General features: G+C 44.1%; 1 pseudogene across 1 annotated transcript in view; it reads right to left on the bottom strand.

Moving 5' to 3' along the window:
* Positions 1-25081, bottom strand: part of LOC106588672 (retinoic acid receptor alpha-A-like) — a 105683-nt pseudogene that overhangs the window by 63422 nt on the left and 17180 nt on the right. Inside the window, exon 2 of the transcript XR_006762364.1 lies at positions 20562-20711. The product of XR_006762364.1 is annotated as a retinoic acid receptor alpha-A-like (transcript). The remainder of the gene's footprint in view (positions 1-20561; positions 20712-25081) is intronic.

Below are 25081 nucleotides of genomic sequence, written 5' to 3'. Positions count from 1 at the left end.
GATGCTTGTTGAGTCTGTTTGAAACTCATAATGAGATATCACAGCACAGCCTTGAGCAGGGCATTTTACAAAGGTGTTTATCTAACCACCAGCAGGTGACGATAAACCGAAAATGACCTACATGAGAGAGGAGAGGAGAGTCACAGCTTTCTAAGCTAAGTGTTTTGAGTAGAGGTCGACTGATTATGATTTTTCAACGTCGATACCGATACCGATTATTGGAGGACCCCCCCAAAAAAAGCCGATACCGATTAATTGGCCAATTTGTTACCTTTATTTATTTGTAATAATGACAATTACAACAATACTGAATGAACACTTATTTTAATATAATACATCAATAAAATCTATTTAGCCTCAAATAAATAATGAAATATGTTCAATTTGGTTTCAATAATGCAAAAACAAAGTGTTGCAGAAGAAAGTAAAAGTGCAATTTGTGCCATGTAAAAAACGTTTAAGTTCCTTGCTCAGAACATGAGAACATATGAAAGCTGGTGGTTCGTTTTAACATGAGTCTTCAATATTCCCAGGTAAGAAGTTTTAGGTTGTAGTTATTATAGGAATTATAGGACTATTTCTCTCTATACGATTTGTATTTCATATACCTTTGACTATTGGATGATCTTATAGGCACTTCAGTATTGCCAGTGTAACAGTATAGCCTCCGCCCCTCTCCTAGCTCCTACCTGGGCTCGAACCAGGAACACATTGACAACAGCCACCCTCGAAGCAGCGTTACCCATGTAGAGCAAGGGGAACAACTACTCCAAGTCTCAGAGCGAGTGACGTTTGAAACGCTATTAGCGCGCACCCGGCTGACTAGCTAGCCATTTCACATCGTTTACACCAGTCTAATCTTGGGAGTTGACAGGCTTGAAGTCATAAACAGCGCAATGCATTGCGAAGGGCTGCTGGCAAACGCACGAAAGTGCTGTTTGAATGAACGCTTACGAGCCTGCTGCTGCCTACCACCGCTCAGTCAGACTGCTCTATCAAATCATAGACTTAATTATAACATAATAACACACAGAAATACGAGCCTTAGGTCATTAATATGGTTGAATCCGGAAACTATCATCTCGAAAACAAAACGTTTTTCCTGTTAGTGAAATACGGAACCGTTCCGTATTTTATCTAACGGGTGGCATCCCTAAGTCTAAATATTCCTGTTACATTGCACAACCTTCAATGTTATGTCAAAATTACGAAAAAATCCGGCAAATTAGTTCGCAACGAGCCAGGCGGCCCAAACTGTTGCATATACCCTGACTCTGCGTGCAATGAACGCAAAATGACACAATTTCACCTGGTTAATATTGCCTGCTAACCTAGATTTCTTTTAGCTAAATATGCAGGTTTAAAAATATATACTTCTGTGTATTGATTTTAAGAAAGGCATTGATGTTTATGGTTAGGTACAGTCGTGCAACGATTGTGTTTTTTTTCGCAAATGCGCTTTTGTTAAATCATCCCCCGTTTGGCAAAGTCGGCTGTCTTTGTTAGGAAGAAATAGTCTTCACAGTTCGCAACGAGCCAGGCGGCCCAAACTGCTGCATATACCCTGACTCTGTTTGCAAGAGAAGTGACACATTTTCCCTAGTTAAAAGAAATTCATGTTAGCAGGCAATATTAACTAAATATGCAGGTTTAAAAATATATACTTGTGTATTGATTTTAAGAAAGGCATTGATGTTTATGGTTGGAGCAACGTGTACCTAAGCGATTATATGCAACGCAGGACAGGCTAGATAAACTAGTAATATCATCAACCATGTGTAGTTAACTAGTGATTATGATTGATTGTTTTTTATAAGATAAGTTTAATGCTAGCTAGCAACTTACCTTGGCTTCTTACTGCATTCGCCTAACAGGCAGGCTCCTCGTGGAGTGCAATGTAAAGCAGGTGGTTAGAGCATTGGACTAGTTAACCGTACGGTTGCAAGATTGAATCCCCGAGCTGACAAGGTAAAAATCTGTCGTTCTGCCCCTGAACAAGGCAGTTAACCCACTGTTCCTAGGCTGTCATTGAAAATAAGAATGTGTTCTTAACTGACATGCCTAGGTAAATAAAGGTGTAACATTTTTTTTTTAAATACCAAAAAAAATCGGCCAAATCGGTGTCCAAAAAATACAGATTTCCGATTGTTATGAAAACTTGAAATCGGCCGTAATTAATCGGCCATTCCAATTCATCGGCCGACCTCTAGTTTTGAGTTCCCACTTCCTCAGTTGGTGAATAGCGCATTCAGAGAGTATTCACACCCCTTGACGTTTCCCACATTTTATTGTGTTACAAAGTGGGATTAAAGTGGATTTAATCGTCATTTTTTGTCAACAATCTACACACATTACTCTGTAATGTTAAAGCGGAAGAACAATTCTAACTAATAAAACACTAATACAGTATATCGTGATATGACTTTTCATCCATATCACCCACCTCCCCCTAAAAATAATTTAGCGCTGATTTATCTTTATCGCAAAAAATGTGTCAATTTATCGCAATATGGATTTTTGTCCATATCAAAATTACATTTTGCCCAGCTCCATATCGCTCAGCTCTAACGCACGCACACACACACGCGCACACACACACGCACACACAGGCAGGTAGACACCACTCAGGGGACATGATGTGATCCACCTGGGAGACAGACAGGACAGACACTCTCTCAACTGGATCATTATCCTCCATCTTGTTATCCTTAATGGGAGGAGGGATAGGGTGTCGCACGCACACACACACACACACACACACACACACACACACACACACACACACACACACACCGATAGAGTGTCACACACACTGAGTCCAGGACCCAGGAGGCATCTTAGTGGACGTCTCATTTACAGATTAAAAAACGAAAGTGCCGAACATCAATTATTTAACCACACAACTCAACCCCTTCGCTTCACCTCCCACTCTTCATTTACCCCTCCCTCTCTCTCTCTACCAGCCTCCCCTCTTCCAACCCCCTGCCCTTCCCTGTGACTGAGGTGTTTTGTGTTGCCTGAGTATTCACTACAAGAGAGGAAGAGAGGTAGAGAGAGGGATTAGCTTTCATTCTTAATAGCATGGACATCTTATCACCGCGGTGGAAAGCCAAGAGGACACCAGAGACTCTAGGGGGCTCCAGAAAGAAGAGGAGGAGAGGGGGTGGGGGGACAATTACCCTTGGCTATTACTTACAACTGCAGTTCACCAGAGAGGTGAGAGACAGAGAGAGGGGGGGGAGCAAGAGAGAGAGAGTGAGGGATAGATAGATGGATGGATGGATGAATGGGGGAGGGAGGGGGGGTCAGAGAGGGAGAGAGCAGGAGATAGATGGTGTGTGAGAGAGAGAGAGAGAGAGAGAGAGAGAGAAAGAAAGAAAGAAAGAAAGAAAGAAAGAAAGAAAGAAAGAAAGAAAGAAAGAAAGAAAGAAAGAAAGAAAGAAAGAAAGAAAGAAAGAAAGAAAGAAAGAAAGAAAGAGAAAAAAGAGAGAGAGAAGTGGAGAGATGGAGGGAGGGATGAATGGACCGATGGAGAGATAGAGAGGGGGGACAGAGTTGTGTTACAAGGTGCAAAGAGGGGAGAGAATAATGTTTTCGTCGGTTCACCATTGTGTGGGATTTGTGTTCCTCTGTAGAACATGGGAGAGGTGAGGAGCAGAGCGGGTTGGTCCAGGGTTGGTCCAGGGTTGGACCAGGGTTGGACCAGGGTTGGGTGACATTGAAAAGGCAGAGTAAATAAGAGAGTAAGAAAGGAGCTCCGCATGGCACAAAGACTGGCTTTGTTGCCCTAGTAATCATGAAACCTCAGCAGATAACACACACACAGAGAGAGAGAGAGAGAGACAGAGAGAGAGAGAGAGACAGAGAGAGAGAGAGAGAGAGAGAGAGAGAGAGAGAGAGAGAGAGAGAGAAGAGAGAAGAGAGAGAGAGAGAGAGAGAGAAGAGTAGAGAGAAGAGAGAGAGAAGAGAGAGAGAGAAGAGAGAGAGAGAAGAGTGAAGAGAGAAGAGAGAGAGAGAAGAGAGAGAGAGAGAGAGAGAGAGAGAGAGAAGAGAAGAGAAGAGAGAAGAGAGAGAGAGAGAGAGAGAAGAGAGAGAGAAGAGAGAGAGAGAGAGAGAGAGAGAGAGAGAGAGAGAAGAGAGAAGAGAGAAGAGAGAGAGAGAGAGAGAGAAAGAAAGAGAGAGACAGACAAAGAGAGAGCGACAGAGACAGAGGAAGAAGACAGAGAGAACAAGAAGATAGGAGAGACAGAGAGAGAAAGAGAGAGAGCGACAGAGACAGAGAAAGAAGACAGAGAGAACAAGAAGATAGGAGAGACAGAGAGAGAAAGAGAGAGACTCCCACATCTATTAGGTGAATTACCAGTGTGCTACCACAGCAGCAGGAGAGGTTCAAATAAAGAGGGAGAAAGACAGTGAGTGAGTTGGGGCCTTTCAAACAAGAAGCAACTCAGCCAGCATGGCCTGAATAGATAGAGAGACAGAGAGGTAGAGAACATAGAAAAAGAGAGAGGGAGACTGGATAGAGAGGATGGAGCAGAGAATGAGGAGAGCCCCCCGATGGGTTTCAGATCACCCACCACCCACAGACGACCCATTGCGGCCCCATTCTTCAGGTTTCCTCCCTCTATCTCTCTCTCTCTCTCTCTCTCTTTCCCTCCCGTCTTCCCCCTTTCTCTCTATTTCAATTCAATTTCAATTTAAGGGGCATTATTTGCATGGGAAACACATGTTTACATTGTCAAAGCAAGTGAAATAGATAATAAACAAAAGTGAAATAAACAATAAAAAATGAATAGTAAATATTACAAAATAATAAATAATAATAAATACATTTCAAATGTCATATTATGTCTATATACAGTGTTGTAATGATGTGCAAATAGTTAAACTACAAAAGGGAAAATAAATAAACATAAATATACGTTGTATTTACGATGCTGTTTGTTCTTCACTGGTTGACCTTTTCTTGTGGCAACAGGTCACAAATCTTGCAGCTGTGATGGAACACTGTGGTATTTCACCCAGTAGATATGGGAGTTGATCAAAATCAGGTTTGTTTTCGAATTCTTTGTGGATCTGTGTAATCTGAGGGAAATATGTGTCGCTAATATGGTCATACATTGGGCAGGAGATTAGGAAGTGCAGCTCAGTTTCCACCTCATTTTGTGGGCAGTGTGCACATAGCCTGTCTTCTCTTCAGAGCCAGCTCTGCCTTCGGCGGCATTTCTCAATAGCAAGGCTATGTTCACTGTATTTCTCTCTCTCTCCACCCTATCTCCCCTCCTCCCCCTTCTATCTCTCTCTTTCTACCCTATCTCCCCCTCCCCTTCGATCTCTCTCTCCACCCTATCTCCCCTCCTCTCCCCTTCTATCTCTCTCTCTCCAAACTATCTCACCTCCTCTCCCTTCTATCTCTCTCTCTCTCCAATCTATCTCACCTCCTCCCCCTCTCTCTCTCTCTCTCTCTCTCTCTCTCTCTCTCTCTCTCTCTCTCTCCTATTCAGCCCTTGTCTTTCTGGCCCAGTCTTGGTGCTGGCCTGGGGGCACCCAGCAGATATCTTCAGTCTTCTCTCTCAGCAGATTGTAACACTCTGCTACACTAAGCTTCTGACGTACACACAGGATCGGCTGACCGTCCCTATTCAAGAAAAGCAGCAGGCTTCTTAACTAGGCTGGACAGTGGAGAAAGAGGCTGACATCTCAATGAAGCCTTGTACTGTTTTGAATTATAACTGGAGATCTGTGTTCATAGCTTGTTTTAGTGCATCTATCATTGATGCGTGATTTATATGAAAGTTAAGCCAACAAATTTCAAGCAGATATGCTGATTTTTTTTATTTATAATTATTTTTTAAGCAAAGCAATTACAAAGTGAATCACACACACACGTTATGTTCTTCTATCCTTGTGGGGACCTAAAAAATGTTTCATTCAAAATCCTATTTTCCTCATCCCATAACCCTAACCCAAACCCTAAACTTAACTCCAACCCTCAACCTAACCACTAACCCCTAACCTTTACACTAACCCTAATTGTAACCCTAACCCTTAACCTAACCACTAAGCTTAAATTTGCCTTTGTCCTCATGGGGATGTAGGAAATGTCCCCACGAGGGATAATATTTCCTTGTTTTACTATCCTTGTGGGGACTTATGGGAATTTTAGGTCCCCACAAGGATAGAAGAACCAAACCAGACACACACACACACATACCATACGCACACACACAAAGCACACGCACGTGTGCATGGACACATGCACACGCACACACACACACACACACACACACACACACACACACACACACACACACACACCATACATACTTATGCGTGGACACACACACACACACACACACACACATACCACACGCACACACGCATGCATGCATGGACACAAACATACCACACGCACGCACACACAAAGCATACATGCATGGACACACACGCACGCGCGCACACACACACACACACACACACACACACACACACACACACACACACACACACACACACACACACACACACACACACACAGGCTCATGTTCTCTGTTTCTGTGTGTAATGACTATTATTAGAGCTATGATGACTGCCAGCTGGGGTAGACAGACACATCAGGGAAGTGTGTGTATGTGCGTGTGTGCGATTGATTGTGGAGTATTCAAGAATACCAACGTAGCGGAATGTCTTTTGAACTCCAACTCTCTGACAGTCAGACAGAAGTGTTGTGTTCTCATCTCCCCTAGGCAGAGACAGAGGCCGGAGGCAACTCCTGTCTGACTACATTTCAGACACAGGATGCATGTTAACAGGCCTGATGAGTTGTAAGCTGGAAGACTGTCATTATATACGCAGGAACACAGTAGTGAGGTTGTGAATAATGTACAGATGTAGGATCTTTAGTTGCTGAGAATTATTATCCTGCACTGCAGGATATGCAGATGAGCTTCGTGATTTACATAAATTCACAGAAAACCTGCACTAACACACGATTAAATTAACAGTATTTCACTTTTCATGCAGTCTACTTTTGACCAGCTTATATAATATCCTAAACACCGATGAAGCAACATTATGGACTAAACGTTCAAATTCTGCTGCTGCAGGATTAATTTGCTATGACAACACTGGTCAAATTAAGACACTATATCTGTATTGGTGAAGGGAGAATTGTATAAAGAATTTAGATGAGGATTACATTTAGACATTTGCATACAGTGATTGAATGACTAGTTACATGCATTTCATCTCATTACTTTAAACTCTTCCTTTTTTGCATTACACAAGCTACCTTTTTGTGTTTTTTTTTGTATTTCAGTTTAGTTGAAAGCATTGTCAAACAATGAACTAATCTAAAACTCCTATGGAAATCCAACAGGTAAATCATTCACCAAGTCATTCGAATAAACCAAGGAAATACAGTCTGCAGAATCAAATCTCACTTCTCATTAGAAAAGGAAACTCCTCATTTCCACTCCAGTATGTATCAAATCACACACTTCATTTCAATAGATTGTTCTTCACACTTTCAAACACACACACACACACACACACACACACACACACACACACACACACACACACACACACACACACACACACACACACACACACACACACACACGCACACACGCACGCACACACACCTAGACAAAGACAGACAGGCAGATAATTGACTTAAAGTACACTTGAAGTAACACATAATAATCCACTAACAAAAGAGACAAAACAACTCAACTAGGGGAACGAGGGATTTCAAAAGGAAAAAGGAAGAGAAAATGGCTTCCCTTCATCCTTTAACATAATCAGATCAATTTTCAGTCACACCTCTCTGTGTGCTGAGCCACATTGACCTCCTGCATTTGATTTCTGCCTCTATTAGAAATGAAGCACTTTCATGTTGTAGAACGTTTGACAAATCACATTACGGACTGTGTGTTAGCAGTGTGTGTGTGTGTGTGTGTGTGTGTGTGTATCTGAACATGAGTGTGTTTACGTTTGTGTGTTTGTATATGTGTGTGTGTGTGTGTGTGTGTGTGTGTGTGTGTGTGTGTGTGTGTGTGTGTGTGTGTGTGTGTGTGTGTGTGTGTGTGTGTGTGTGTGTGTGTGTGTGTGTGAGTGTGTGTGTGTTAGCAGCTTCTGTCCTGCTCTGAGGGTAGTTTAGACTGAGGGCTACACAGCTCCATGTCCTCTCTCCCCTCTTTCCCTTCCTTTTCTCTGTTCTCTTTCCCTCCCTCTCCCCTCTCTCTCTCTCTCCCACTCCCCTCTCTCTCTCTCTCTCTCCCACTCCCCTCTCTCTCTCTCTCTCTCCCACTCCCCTCTCTCTCTCCCTGTGAAGTGAACTGTCATCCTAACAGGTCTTTAGATCATTCCCTGACATTACCATCAGACAGCTGGAGGTAAATAAAGACATTAAAAACACATAGAGGACAAGTTGGACCCTGGGAGACCAGGGGAGACTGGAGCAGCACACTGTGTGTGTGTGAGTGCATGCGTTGTGTGTGTGTTATCCAGATTGTATGTTGTCTACCTCCTCTAACTCAGCGGTTCCCAATCTTCTGTTCCGGGCACCACCAAATTACCGTCAAATGCTCTTGAAGACCACCATCCCGGAATCACTGAATTTTTTAACATTAAATATCTTGGTGGTCAAATTTAGAGTTTGATCACTGAATGTAAAAGCCTATTGTTAATATTAGTATTAACAATTTGCATTGTGAAAAGTAAGGTAAAATTGCTTATAATCCCCTTAATACCCCCAACTGTTATTATTCTTGGAAGAAGGAAAAAAATCATAGAAAAAATACAAATTTGCGGACCACCTGCAGTACCCCCCGCAGACCACAGGTTGAAAACTACTGCTCTACATCTCTCTGCTCATCACCACCTGCAGTACCCCCCGCAGACCACAGGTTGAAAACTACTGCTCTACATCTCTCTGCTCATCAAACTGGTTCAATCAAACCAATCCTGTTATGCAGAATGCTACGGAACTAAGGAGAAGAAAAGACCGGAACAGAGAGGAAAAGGGTTCATTCCAAACCAATTCACATCCCTGCCAAGGAACTGTCAGATATGACAACATGTTAAAAGGTTCCATCCCTGTGGCGGAACACTGAATCAGAATGTTGGGGCGGAACATTGGAGAGAACATTCTATACATGTTATTAAGTGGGGTTAAGTGATATAATATAATCCTTACCTCATAGAAATATAATTAGAACATGATACCCCGGCATTGTTGAATACTTGTTTCTGATTGGCTTTAAGGGCATTCTAGAGCGTGCATTATTTAAGTGATAATTGCCTCAAAGCCGGTGTTTGGAGGATATATTGGCATGGGTGTTGTTAGGCCTGAGACGAAGTCGAAGACCAGCAAACCATGCCAATATATCCTCCAAACACCACATTCGAGGGCATTATCACTTTCATACAACGGGTTACTAACATATTCAAATAATGATTGACATACTTTCATTAAAAAAACTTATTTTGATGAATTTATTCATACTATTTCATCCCTCCACAAGATATAGTCCAGACACAAATCTAGGGTTGCTACCCAAGCCGGTTGGTCGTTCCATCGGTCCGGTTGACAGAGACGCGACCCAGTCGTTCAGTCTTTTTGTTCTGTATCTATGGACGTGACCCAGTCGTTCAGTCTTTTTGTTCTGTATCTATGGACGTGACCCAGTCGTTCAGTCTTTTTGTTCTGTATCTATGGACGTGACCCAGTCGTTCAGTCTTTTTGTTCTGTATCTATGGACGTGACCCAGTTGTTCAGTCTTTTTGTTCTGTATCTATGGACGGGACCCAGTCGTTCAGTCTTTTTGTTCTGTATCTATGGACGGGACCCAGTCGTTCAGTCTTTTTGTTCTGTATCTATGGACCCAGTCGTTCAGTCTTTTTGTTCTGTATCTATGGACGTGACCCAGTCGTTCGTTCTATATGTTCCATTGCCATACTGGCTGGCAACATTCTTATCCCTTGCTTGCTAGCTAGCCAACTACGGCTAAATTACAGTCACGTCAAATAATAGCAAAGTAGCTGCATTTGCGTTTGTTTAAGCTGTTTTCTAGTGACATTTATTTGCATACATCCATAATAATGAGTTAATGATGCGCAATTTCGCCTGGCATAGAAAATGTGGTCTCTCATCAAGACACTGTTCATAGGAGCTAGCCAACAACACAGCTAACACAATCACTTCAAACTGAAGCTGGAAAGACAGTAAACTAGCTGCACTTCATTTCGTTTGATCTGTTTTCTATTGATAGTTCTTTGTATGTATCCATAAAAATTACGCTGATTCATGATTTCGACTAGCCGAGAAAAGCTTCCTGTCTGTCTGTCTCATGCTGATTCCCTACACGTTCATTACTATGGGACAGCTGGAGATTGAATATTGAAACAATGTTGCAAATGTCGGAGAGACAGACAGCAAGGTTTATACAAATCCCCGCTGTTGAAAACTAAATGTTAGTCTAAAAGAAATGTGTTATAACGTTTAGATGCTTTTTATAGTGGAGATCAAGTTAATAAATTGCTTGGCTGGGCTGATGAGACAGTGGATTGCACAGAGTAAATAGGGATTTTAACGACATAGATTTAGCCGGTGGTAACTTGTGGAATAGACACCGGTTGGAATGCGGTTTTAACCAATCAGCATTTTATTAATCTTATGGGTTTGTAGGCGAAAGAGGCCCTGGGCCTAGTCTATTGGCCTTGGGAACTCTGGTACACTATGTTGATTATGGCCTAAAGTTTGTGTGCTCGACAGATATAAGTAAAATACATACAATACCAGTCAAAGGTTTGGACACAATTACTCATTCCAGGGTTTTTCTTAATTTTTTACTATTTTCTACATTGTAGAATAATAGCGAAGACATCAAAACTATGACATAACACATATGGAATCATGTAGTAGCCAAAAAAGTGTAAAACAAATCAAAATATATTTGTGATTTTAGATTCTTCAAAGAAGCCACCCTTTGCCTTGACGACAGCTTTGCACACTCTTGGCATTCTCTCAATCAGCTTCATGAGGTAATCACCTGGAATGCATTTAAATGAACAGGTGTGCCTTGGTAAAAGTTAATTTGTGGAATTTCTTTCCTTCTTAATGCGTTTGAGCCAATCAGTTGTGTTGTGACAAGGTAGGGGTGGTATACAGAAGATAGCCCTATTTAGTAAAAGACCAAGTCCATATTATGGCAAGAACAGCTCAAATAAGCAAAGAGAAACGGCAGTTCATCATTACTTTAAGACATGAAGGTCAGTCAATACGGAAAATTTGAAGTGCAGTCGCAAAAACCATCAAGAACTATGATGAAACTAGCTCTCATGAGGACCGCTACAGAGTGACGAAGTGCTTCATCAGATGCCAACCTCAACCCAATTAAGATGTTTTGGAATGAGTTGGACAGCTGAGTGAAAGAAAAGCTGCCAACAAGTGCTCAGCATATGTCGGAACTCCTTCAAGACAGTTGGAAAAGCATTCCAGGTGAAGCTAGTTGAGAGAATGCCAAGAGTGTGCAAAGCTGTCATCAAGGTACTTTGAAGAATCTAAAATCTAAAATATATTTGGATTTGTTTAACACTTTTTTGGTTACTACATGATTCCATATGTGTTATTTCATAGTTTTGATGTCTTCACTATTATTCTACAATGTAGAAAATAGTCAAAATAAAGAAAAACCCTGGAATGAGTAGGTGTGTCCAAACTTTTGACTGGTACACTTTCAAACTCTTAAAGTTACTCTTTATCTGGTTTCCCCACTATGGAACCATCAGAATAGTTCCCCAAAGTGCAAACTCTAAGAAACTGTGTGGTTTGAAGTTTTTTTGTTTTTGTTTCAAGTTTCACTGTTTCAAGTACTCAAAGGTATTTGACCCAGGTCTGGTTCAATGCTGTGTGCTGTGTTGAGTTGGTCCTCATCGCTCTCTGTGGGAACAGTTTCAGAACCCCCAGAGGGGTGATGTCACTAAGGTGTAGGACACAACTGTCACTTCTGAACAGTAGAGGAGGCTGCCTTTGGTTTGAGACGTCTTGACTTTCACCGAATACCCATGACAAGTAACCCCCCTAGCGCACCACTACTACTGCATATGCATGTACTTATGGAAGCCCATATGTCTGCTCACTGATTTACCAATTCAAATCAGCTTTCCTCCAGATATCAAACAAAGGCGAGCGTTGCTGGTGTCAGATGATGTAAATGAGTTGAGTGTGTTCTGCCATGAAAACGTCTAAAAGACGAGAATCACATCTGTAGTCTTTGTTTTCTCTTCTTGTGTCTCTCTTCCTCATCTGCTGGTGTTTCTCTCTCATCTCTCTCATTACATGTATATGTATTCAGGGGAGTCGTCTAATGACCGATGCGCAGTGTGACAAAAGGGTGTATCTAAGGGCATTTATTTTCAAGGGGAATTCAACAGGCATGTATATTTTGTATCCTTTATTAAACCAGAGTAGACACATTGAGATTGACATGGCGCCGACAGATATGGCAGCTCTGCTTCTAGCTCCTAAGCAACTTCGCAGTATTTGATTTTTTTATGTGTTATTTCTTACATTATTGGCCCAGAAATGTTTTTGTGTTATTACATACAGCCAGAAATAACTTTTAAATATCAGAGCGGCGGTAACTCTCCAGCATCACGACCAGGAATACGACTTTCCCGAATTGGATCCGTTGTTCGTACCCCCCAGGGCAATTTAACTTATTCCAGAGACTGGTCCAAAACACCACCGGCGGAGAAGAGGTATTCGGTGAAGACTTCTAGTCCGACTCAGGAGGCGTGCACACCATACACCGCTTCCGAGTATATTACACGCTAATGTTCAGTCTCTGGATAATAAAATAGATGAGCTCATGGCGAGGATCTCCTTCCAGAAAGACATCAGGGATTGTAACAGACTCTGTTTCACGGAATCATGGCTCTCTCCGGATATACTGTCCCCGTCCATACAGCCAGCTGGGTTCTCAGTACATTATGCATACAGGAATAAAGAACTCTCTGGGAAGAAGAAAGGCAGGGTGTATGTTTCATGATTAACTACTCATGGTGTGATTGTGATAACATACAGAAACTCAAGTCCTTTTGTTCACCCGACCTAGATTACCTCACAATCAAATGCCAACCGTTTTACCACCCAATAGAATTATCTTCAGTTATAGTCACAGCCGTGTATATTCCCCCTCAAGCCAATACCACGACGGCCCTCAAAGATCTACACTGGACATTATGCAAACTGGAAACCACATATCCTAAGGCCACATTTATTGTAGCTAGGGATTTTAACAAAGTACATTTGAGGAAAACACTACCGAAGTTCTACCAACACATTGACTGTAGTACTCGCTCTGGAAAAACATTGGAACACTGCTACTCAACTTTTCGAAATGCCTACAAGCCTCTCCCCCACCCTTCGGCAAATCTGATCACGACTCCATTTTTCTCCTCCCACGTCCTCAGAGCATGTGCAGACCAGCTGGCTGGAGTGTTTACGGACATATTCAATCTCTCCCTATCCCAGTCTGCTGTCCCCACTTGCTTCAAGATGTCCACCACTGTTCCTGTACCCAAGAAAGCAAAGGTAACTGAACTAAATGACTATCGCCCCGTAGCACTCACTTCTGTCATTATGAAGTGCTTTGAGAGGCTAGTTAAGGATCATATCACCTCTACCTTACCTGACACCCTAGACCCACTTATATTTGTTTACCAGCCCCAATAGATCCACAGATGATGCAATCGCCATCGCACTGCCCTATCCCATCTGGCCAAAAGGAATACCTATGTAAGAATGCTGTTCATTGACTATAGAGCAGCACCGTTGCACCCTCCAAGCTCATCATTAAGCTCTGGGCCCTGGGTCTGAACCCAGCTCTGTGCAACTGGGTCCTGGACTTCCTGAAGGGCCGTCCCCAGGCGGTGAAGGTAAGAAACAACACCTCTACTTCGCTGATCCTCAACACAGGGGCCCCACAAGAGTGCGTGCTATATACCTTCCTGTACTCCCTGTTCACCCATGACTGCGTGGCCACGCACGCCTCCAACTCAATCATCAAGTTTGCAGACGACACAACAGTAGTAGGCCTGATTACCAACAATGATGAGACAGGAGGAGGTGAGGAACCTGGGAGAGTGGTTCCAGGAAAATAACCTCTCACTCAACACCAACAAAACAAAGGAGCTGATCGTGGACTTCAGGAAACAGCAGAGGGTGCACCCCCCTACCCACATCGACGGGACCGCACTGCAGAAGGTGGAAAGTTCCTCGGCGTACACATCGCTGACAAACTGAAATGGTCCACCCACACAGACAGTGTGGTGACCTCAGGAGGCTGAAGAAATTTGGTTTGGCACCTAAAACCCTCACAAACTTTTACAGATGCACAATTGAGAGCATCTTGTCGGGCTGTATCACCACCTAGTACGGCAACTGCACCGCCCTCAACCGCAGGGCTCTCTAGAGGGTGGTGCGGTCTGCCCAATGCATCATTGTGGGAAAACTGCCTGCCCTCCAGGACACCTACAGCACCCGATGTCACAGGAAGGCCAAAAATATCATCAAGGACAACAACAACCCAAGCTACTGCCTGTTCATACCGCTATCATCCAGAAGGCGAGGTCAGTACAGGTGCATCAAAGCTGGGACCGAGAGACTGAAAAACAGCTTCTATCTCAAGGCCATCAGACTGTTAAATAGCCATCAGTAGCACCTTAGAGGCTGCTGCCCTATATACATAGACTTGAAATCACTGGCCACTTTAATAATGGAACACTAGTCACTTCAATAATGTTTACATATCTTGCATTACTCATCATATATGTATATACTGTATTCTATTCTATTGTATCTTAGTCTATGCCGCTCTGAAATTGTTCGCCCAAATATTTATATATTCCATCCCTTTACTTTGGATTTGTGTGTATTGTGTGTATTGTTGTGAAATTGTTAGCTATTACTGTTAGATATTACTACACTGTTGGAGCTAGAAACAAAAGCATTTCGCTACACCCGCAATAACATCTGCTAAACATGGGTATGTGACCAATAACATTTGATTTGATTTGATTTGAGAGAACGATCACGCTCAATTGACTCTGTCCAATAGAGGGGCTCGGCCCTCACACCCCATGACAACAATGCCCTGGCCATGGAGAGGAATACAACACAGAAAAAGCATAATCCCTGGTCTAATCCCTTCCGAGGCAAGATGTCACAGAAATCAAAGCTATTCTAGCATGAATTCTACTATTTCTACATCCTGCTACCAGCCACTCAGCGGAGAAAGAGAGACAGAAAGGAAGGAATACCATCTGCAGTCCAGTCAGGGTGCAGTAGTGGAAGGAATGTGTTTGGCCTAATTAAATAGTTATGTTTGGTGTGTGTGCGTGCATGCGCACGTGTGTGAGTGTGTTTTCTATTGAAGTGTGTGTGATCGTATGCATTTGTTAGTGTTTCCTTTTGACTTCCCCCTATTTCTGTAGCTATGTTCTAATTAAGCAATAAGACCAGAGGATGTGTGGTATATGGCCTATATACCATGGCTAAGGGCTGTTCTTACGTACGGCGCAATGCGTAGTGCCCGGATACAGCCCGTAGCCGTGGTATATTGGCCATATACCACAAACCCCTGAGGTGCCTTATTGCTATTATAAACTGGTTACCAAAGTAATTAGAGCAGTAAAAATACACGTTTTGTCATCCCCGTGGTATATGGTCTGTCATAAACTGTGTGGTTTGAGCCCTGCATTCTGATTGGCTGAAAGCCATGGTATATCAGACCGTATATCAGCAATAAGCAACAATTGCAATAAGGCTCCTCGTGGGTTTGTGATATATTGCCAATATAGCATAGCTAAGGGCTGTGTCCAGGCACTCCGCGTTGCATCGTGCTTTCGAACTGCCCTTAGCCGTGGTATATTGACCATATACCACACCCCCTCGGGCCTTATTGCTTAACTATACCTCCATGGTACTGTATATATTTGCAGTATGTCTGCCTCTAGGTGGTATTCGCAGGTCACAGGGCTGTAGGTACGGGGTCACACTGGGGCTTACAGCGTCTTTTCCCCCCCTCCTCCCCCCAGGCCTAAACTCCAAAGGATTCCTGACATTCCAGTTGTAGCAGGAGAGAGATAATGAAGATGCATATTCAGCCTCCAAAACCACACTGGACTGGAGTTTGAACCAACGGGTTGTATGTTCTGTACGTACAGTACACTGGTATATCCAGTATGCACAGTCAGGCACAGCTGCGTTGATAGACTGTGGACAACATCAATCAGAGGTTTTTCCTCACGAAGTGACCTTCCTTTCTGGTTAGGTCAAGTTGTGGGGAAGATGTCTGGCTCTAGAGGTCTGCTGGTTTTGGTGTGAATGTTGATGTTGATGGTTTTGGTGTGAATGTTGATGGTTTTGGTGTGTATGTTGTAGAGGTTGACCGATTCATCGGAATGGCCTATTAATTAGGGCCGATTTTAAGTTTTCATAACAATCGGTAATCAGCATTTTTTTACACCGATTATGGCCGATTAAATTGCACTCCACGAGGAGACTGCGTGGCAGGCTGACTACCTGTTACGCGAGTGCAGCAAGAAGCCAAGGTAAGTTGCCAGCTAGCATTAAACTTATCTTCTAAAAAACAATTAATCTTAACATAATCACTAGTTAACTACACATGGTTGATGATATTACTAGTTTATCTAGCTTGTCCTGCATTGCATATAATCGATGAGGTGCCTGTTAATTTATCATTGAATCACAGCCTACTTCGCCAAATGGGTGATGATTTAACAAGCGCATTCGCAAAAAAAGCACTGTTGTTGCACCAATGTGTACCTAACCATAAACATCAATGCTTTTCTTTAAAATCAATACACAAGTATATATTTTTAAACCTGCATATTTAGTTAATATTGCCTGCTAACATGAATTTCTTATAACTAGGGAAATTATGTCACTTCTCTTGCGTTCCGTGCAAGCAATCAGGGTATATGCAGCAGTTTGGGCCGCCTGGCTCATTGCGACCTGTGTGAAGACTGTCACAGGCGTCGAAAGGATTAGACCAAGGCGCAGCGTGGATAGTGCTCATTCTTAATTTATTATATGAGAACACTTAAACAAAATAACCAAACGACCAACAGTTCCATCAGGTACAGCAACTAAACGGAAAACAACCACCCACAAGACCCAAAGAAAAACCGGCTGCCTAAGTATGGCTTCCAATCAGAGACAACGAAAGACACCTGCCTCTGATTGGAAACCAGACTCGGCCACACATGGAAAATGAAACATAGAAACAAAAAAATAGAACAAATTCCCTAGAAACAAACCAACCCCAAAACACACAAAACAACCCCCCTGCCACGCCCTGGCCATTCTACTATGGCAAAAGGTGCAGACCCCGACTGCACCCCAAACCAAAAAACCACAAAAACAACCCCAAACCTAAAGGGAGGGAAGGGAGGGTGGCCACCGTCTACGACGGTTAGTGTGCTACACTCAACTCTTCCGCCAATCCTCCAGCTATGGAGGTGACTCTGGCTCCGGGCGTAGCCCCCGTTCTGCGCTGCCGACCATCGCTGGAGACTCTGGGCTGCAGACCGGCGCTGAAGACTCTGGGCTGCAGACCGTCGCTGAAGACTCTGGGCTGCAGACCGTCGCTGAAGACTGGGCTGCAGACCGTCGCTGAAGACTCTGGGCTGCAGACCGTCGCTGGAGGCCCCGGGCTGAGAGGCGTCGCTGGAGGCCCCGGGCTGAGAGGCATCGCTGGAGGCTCCGGGTTGAGGAGCGTCGCTGGAGGCTCCGGGCTGAGGAGCGTAGCTGGAGGCTCCGGGCTGAGGAGCGCAGCTGGAGGGAGCGTAGCTGGAGGCTCCGGGCTGAGGAGCGTCGCCGTAGGTTCCGTGCCTTGGATCATCACTGGAGGCTTTGTGCCATGGATCATCACTGGAGGTTTCGTGCTATGGATCATCCCTACAGGCTTTGTGCCATGGATCATCCCTACAGGCTCCGGGCCATGGATCATCACTGGAGGCTTCGTGCCATGGATTATCCCTACAGGCTCCGGGCCATGGATCATCACTGGAGGCTTTGTGCCATGGATCATCACAGGAGGCTTTCTACGGGGAGACGCACAGGAGACTGGGTGCGCAGAGCAGGCACAAGGCACACTGGGCCGTGGAGGCGCACCGGAGGTCTGGAGCTCAGGGCTGGCACACCCCGTCCTGGCTGGATGGTCACTGTAGCCCGGCACGGGCGGAGCGCTGGCACAGGGTGAACTGGGCTGTGCTGGGGAATGAGGGCTGCCGTGCGTAGAGCAGGCGCAGGATAAACTGGGCCGAGGAGACGCACTGGCGGCCAGATGCGTTGAGCCGGCGCACTTCTTCCTGGCTGCCGGCCAACTCTCGCCTGGCAACGCTGCGGAGCCCGTACCGACTGCACCGGACTGTGCGTGTGGATGGGCGAGATAGTGCGCATTACCCCATAATGCATTTCTCGCCCCTCTGCACGCTCGCTCCACAGTGCCCTCTCCGCCAGCACCATTTCCCGGAATCTTGCGTCAAACTCAGCGCTTGACTCCCTTATTGGCTCCGGTTTGCTCCACGGCTCTCTCCTGTACGCCTGGGAAGTTAGGCTCCCCCCTGACCTAGCGAAACTACCCGTATGCCCGCCCCCAAAACATGTTTGGGGGCTGCCTCTCAGCCTTCTCTTGCAGTTCCAGCCGTTCCTCCCAGTAACGCCGTTCCGCCTTCGCTGCCTCTATCTCCTCCGGCGGGCGACGATACTCTCCCGGCCTTGTCCACGGTCCTGCCCCATCCAGGATTTCCTCCCAGGTCCACGACTCGACGTGCCTCCTCCCACGCTGCTTGGTCTTCTTATGGTGGGTGTTTCTGTCACAGGCGTCGAAAGGATTAGACCAAGGCGCAGCGTGGATAGTGCTCATTCTTAATTTATTATATGAGAACACTTAAACAAAATAACCAAACGACCAACAGTTCCATCAGGTACAGCAACTAAACGGAAAACAAACACCCACAAGACCCAAAGAAAAACATGCTGCCTAAGTATGGCTTCCAATCAGAGACAACGAAAGATACCTGCCTCTGATTGGAAACCATACTCGGCCACACATGGAAAATGAAACATAGAAACAGAAAACTAGAACAAATTCCCCTAGAAACAAACCAACCCCAAAACACACAAAACAACCCCCCTGCCACGCTCTGACCATTCTACTATGGCAAAATGACCCTTCTCACTGGTCAGGACATGACAGAAGACCATTTATTCCAAACGAAGACCATAATTAATTTGCCAGAATTATACATAATTATGACATAACATTGAAGGTTGTGCAATGTAACAGCAATATTTAGACTTAGGGATGTCACCTGTTAGATAAAATACGGAACGGTTCCGTATTTCACTGAAAGAATAAACGTTTTGTTTTCGAAATGATAGTTTCCGGATTTGACCATATTAATGACCTAAGGCTCGTATTTCTGTGTGTTATTATGTTATAATTAAGTCTATGATTTGATATTTGATAGAGCAGTCTGACTGAGCAATGGTAGGCACCAGCAGGCTCGTAAGCATTCATTCAAACAGCACTTTCGTGCGTTTGCCAGCAGCTCTTCGCAATGCTTCAAGCATTGAGCTGTTTATGACTTCAAGCCTATCAACTCCCGAGATTAGGCTGGTGTAACCGATGTGAAATGGCTAGGTAGTTAGCGGGGTGTGCGCTAATAGCGTTTCAATCGGTGACGTCACTCGCTCTGAGACCTTGAAGTAGTTGTTCCCCTTGCTCCGCAAGGGCCGCGGCTTTTGTGGAGCGATGGGTAACGATGCTTCGAGGGTGGCTGTTGTCGATGTGTTCCTGGTTCGAGCCCAGGTAGGGGCGAGGAGAGGGACGGAAGCTATACTGTTACACTGGCAATACTAAAGTGCCTATAAGAACATCCAATAGTCAAAGGTATATGAAATACAAATGGTATAGAGAGAAATAGTCCTATAATTCCTATAATAACTACAACCTAAAACTTCTTACCTGGGAATATTGAAGACTCATGTTAAAAGGAACCACCAGCTTTCATATGTTCTCATGTTCTGAGCAAGGAACTTAAACGTTAGCTTTTTTACATGGCACATATTGCACTTTTACTTTCTTCTCCAACACTTTGTTTTTGCATTATTTAAACCAAATTTAACATGTTTCATTATTTATTTGAGGCTAAATTGATTTTATTGATGTATTATATTAAGTTAAAATAAAAGTGTTCATTCAGTATTGTTGTAATTGTCATTATTACAAATAAATAAATAAATAAATAAATAAATCGGCCGATTAATTGGTATCGGCTTTTTTTTGGCCCTCCAATAATCGGTATTGGTATCGGCACTGAAAAATCATAATCGGTCGACCTCTAGTATGTTGCTGGTTTTGGTGTGTATGTTGATGGTTTTGGTGTGTATGTTGGTGGTTTTGGTGTGAATGTTGCTGGTTTGGGTGTGAATGTTGCTGGTTTTGATGTGTATGTCTTACCTTGCAGCCCTCGCAGGCGCTGACACCATAGTGGTACCCCGAGGACTTGTCCTGGCACACGAAGCAGGGCTTGTAGACGCGGGGCGGGGGCAGGGGGGGATGGGGGGCTTGGGACCAGCTCCTCAGAACTGGTGCTCTGGGTCTCGATGGCTAGAGAGACACAACAGAAGAAGATGATGAAGAAGATGTAGTAGTTCTTTATTCGTCCCAATTGGAAGAAAAATTGCGTAATGAAGAAGATGATTCAAGTTTTAGTATGGGATAGGATATGTGGTAATGATAGGGCATTCAAAACCCATTTCCTGAGTGAGTGAACTAAAGGTACTGAATTAACTGAAATCAGGGCAGAATCTTTGGCATACAATTACTCTGTCCACATACTCATCCAACAGTGGGTCTGAGTGGCCACTTTATTTCTATTTTGATGTTATTGGAACAGAAACACAAACATTGTGATATTTAATGAGTTGATATAGAACCTCCAGAACCCTGGAATGAGTTCTCAGAACTACATCTTTGGCCTGATTGATACAGAGGCCATTCAGAGTGAACAAAAACAAACTTTTGAGCCAGTGGGTTTCTTTCTAATAGGTTTTGAAAAGTCCACCTGTGGCTTGACTGAGTTTAAACACAAAGGTTAAAAGGTTGATAAAAATGTTTTTATATTAAAGTGGAAATAGGCTGTGATGACATCATGTTATAGCCTACCAGCAACCAATTTATCTAGCGCCTTGCTCCCATATAGCTCTGGAGTAGGGTTGCAAAACATTCAATAAATTCCCTGGTTTTCCAGGGTGGAGGAATTCAGATTTCCTGCTTATTCCTCCCTGTTTCTGGGAATCCTCCAACCGGGATTTAGAGAAAATCAGAAAACGTTTTGAAAATTCCCAGAATTCTGCAACCCTACTCAGGAATATATGTGGCTTGTCCAGGGCCTGCCCATCTATAGATATATCTGCATGGAGCAGAGCAGAGCAGAGCAGAGCAGGGTTGGTTGATTAGATTACACTATTCCATACTTTATCAGCTCAAGCTGAATTATACATCTATTAGAGAGCAACCCCGTGATCTGTTCCTGACCCTTGACCCCATGCAGAATTCCCCTGAGGTTCAACTTACCCAAGTATTATGTTCAAAAAGGTGTCCTGGGTCAATTTGACACATTACAGTAGATTGGTCAAATATGGGTCAAATTGTGTGTGTATGTGTGTTTCTGTGTGTTTGTTTAACTGTTACAGTATATTGCCAATCTCTTTGTGGTACTAAAGGACAGTGTGAGTAGAACTGCCATGACGGTGAATATTAGTGCTACTGCATGATTCACATTGACCTCTGCTTCCCCTCTGGTGAATCAAACAGACATGTTATTCGTCAATCAAATCCCAAAGCAAACACAAACTAGTGCAACTGGCTAGTCAGTTGGAGTGAGTCACTTTGCTATCATCTGTATGCAGTTTGATGCTGATAGTAATCAATATCGTACTACGCACACATCGCTGATGGATCTTTAGGATTTCAATAGTGCTTGTTCACTGACTGTATGTTAGTCCAAATAGTCATTAAATTACTTGAGCATAAATAAATTAAAACAGTCAACTTGCATTAATGTTCTCTCTCTCAGGCCTCCCGAGTGGCCATGTGGTCTAAGACACTGCATCACAGTGCTAGCTGTGCCACTAGAGATTCTGGGTTCAAGTCCAGGCTCTGTTGCAGCCGGCCGCGACCAGGAGACTCATGGGGCGGCGCACAATTGGCTCAGCGTCGTCCAGGTTAGGGGAGTGTTTGGCTGGCAGGGACGTCCTTGTCCCATTGCGCACTAGTGACTTCTATGATGGGCCGGGCGCAGTGCACGCTGACACGGTTGCCAGGTGTACGGTGTTTCCTCCGACACATTGGTGCGGCTGACTTCCGGGTTAAGTGTGCGTTGTGTCAAGAAGCAGGGCGGCTTGGTTGGGTTGTGTTTCGGAGGACGCACGATTCTCTCGACCTTCGCCTCCCCCGAGTCCGTACGGGAGTTGCAGCGATGAGACAAGACTGTTACTACTAATTAGATACCACGAAATTGTGGAGAAAAAGGGGGGAAAAAGAAGTTCTCTCTCTGACTTACAAACACCCTCTTCCTGGAACCTGGTATAATTAACCAGGACAGAAAAATAGTCAGGTGTGTGTGTGTGTGTGTGTGTGTGTGTGTGTGTGTGTGTGTGTGTGTGTGTGTGTGTGTGTGTGTGTGTGTGTGTGTGTGTGTGTGTGTGAACTAGCTCACTATAGCCTACAAAATGCAGTCTGAAGCCGCAGACTACACACACATTGTCACAGGAAGGGAGATACGATCCACCACTTTAATATGTAACATGAGGGAGAGAGACAAGCCGTGCAGGGCCAGAGACAGCAGGGGGACCTGTATCATATGTAATATGTAAAGGTGTGTGTGTGTGTGCGGATGGCGACATCAAGGGACATGTATGACATGTAATATGTAAAACAAGCTGTGGAATGTATTCCAGTCTTCCCAGCTGGTACAGTACTGAACACTACAGATGCTACTACATGTTGTGTAGAATACAACACATTGGAACTGATAGAATTGGCCTTCAGAGTGTTTCCAACGCCTTGGATCATTACACATGGGAAAGAGGGAGAGCAGTAGACATACTCACACACACACACACACACACACACACACACACACACACCACACTTCTGCCCGGCGCTGCCCATTTGAAACTCATGGTTGGTTCTGGGAGTGTGGCTACCTGCAGACAGATGGAGCACATAAAGGCAGATGCATTTCCCCCTTTGGTGGTGTGTGTGTGTGTGTGTGTGTGTGTGTGTGTGTGTGTGTGTGTGTAACTGTGTGTCTAGAGCGCTGTATAGGCCCTATCGGGCGCTGGGGAGCCTTTGCTCCATTTTCTGGCGTTGGCTCTGCAGCAAACTGTCTTCACTGCATGTTAACATAGCTACACACCAGCACCATTACAGAGACTACAGACCAGCGACAGACCAGGCGAGCCAAGGGGTGGGAGCTGTGTGTGTCAGTGTGCGTATACTCTGTGTGTGTGTTTGCGTGTGATAGTGTGTCTGTGTGTATGAAAAAAATGTCTCAAAGCTTATTCTGCTGAACTCTTAACCCCCTGCTGAACCAGCCAGCAGGGTCAGACAGGAAAACACACCCAGCCTGGAGGAGGAGGAAGGGAGGGCAATCTCTGAATGAGGGGAAAGACTAATGGAAAACACAGAGGCTGAGTTAGGAAGAAGCCTTGTTATGGCTATGGCTTGCTGTGGGTGGTGGTGAAGAAGAAGATTTTTTATTTAACCTTCATTTAACTAGGCAAGTCAGTTAAGAACAATTTCTTATTTACAATGACAGCCTAGGAACAGTGGGTTAACTGCCTTGTTCAGGGGCAGAAAGACATATTTTTACCTTGTCAGCTCGGGGAATCAATCTACCAACCTTTTGGTTACTGGCCTAACGCTCTAACCACTAGGCTACCTGCCGCCTCAAGAAGAAGAAGAAGAAGTAGAAGAAGTAGAAGAAGAAGTAGAAGAAGAAGAAGTAGAAGAAGAAGAAGTAGAAGAAGAAGTAGAAGAAGAAGTAGAAGAAGAAGAAGTAGAAGAAGAAGTAGAAGCAGAAGAAGAAGAAGAAGAAGAAGTAGAAGCAGAAGAAGAAGAAGAAGAAGTAGAAGAAGAAGTACAAGAAGAAGAAGTAGAAGAAGTAGAAGAAGAAGAAGAAGTAGAAGTAGAAGAAGAAGTAGAAGTAAAAGAAGTAGAAGAAGAAGAAAAAGTAGAAGAAGAAGTAGAAGTAGAAGAAGAAGTAGAAGTAGAAGAAGTAGAAGAAGAAGTAGAAGAAGAAGTAGAAGAAGTAGAAGAAGAAGTAGAAGAACAAGTAGAAGAAGAAGCAGAAGAAGAAGAAGTAGAAGAAGAAGCAGAAGAAGAAGAAGTAGAAGAAGAAGCAGAAGAAGAAGAAGTAGAAGAAGAAGAACGCTTTAGAAGTGAGGAGGGTCCTATAGGTCAGTTAAAAATAATTTGTGGGCCAATCAACCATGTCTATCCTCACTGTGTCCACCTGTCCCTACCCCGTTCACCACATTGTCCCCACACTGAGGGTCAGATAGCTAGATGACCAGTGACATGAAAAGAAAACAATCTGTGACGTCCACAAACCTCACAGATGGCTAGGAGGGAGGTACCTAAGGCAAGATCTGTTACACACACACACACACACACACACACACACACACACACACACACACACACACACACACACACACACACACACACACACACACACACACACACACACACACACACACACACACACACACACACACACACACACACACACACACAGTACAATATCACAATGACATGGAATCAGGACATGGACTGTTTCTACCCTGTAATCATGAGACCACAGTTATGTCCAAATGACTGCTATACTGCAGCGATCCATTTACAACAACCCTACCTTCAACAAACAGAGAGAGAATAAACAGGTAGAACAAGACAGCAGGTTACTATCG

The sequence above is a fragment of the Salmo salar genome, chromosome ssa27, assembly GCF_905237065.1.
Source record: "Salmo salar chromosome ssa27, Ssal_v3.1, whole genome shotgun sequence".
Classification (NCBI taxonomy): domain Eukaryota; kingdom Metazoa; phylum Chordata; class Actinopteri; order Salmoniformes; family Salmonidae; genus Salmo; species Salmo salar.
This window is presented reverse-complemented; position numbering and strand designations above follow the sequence as displayed.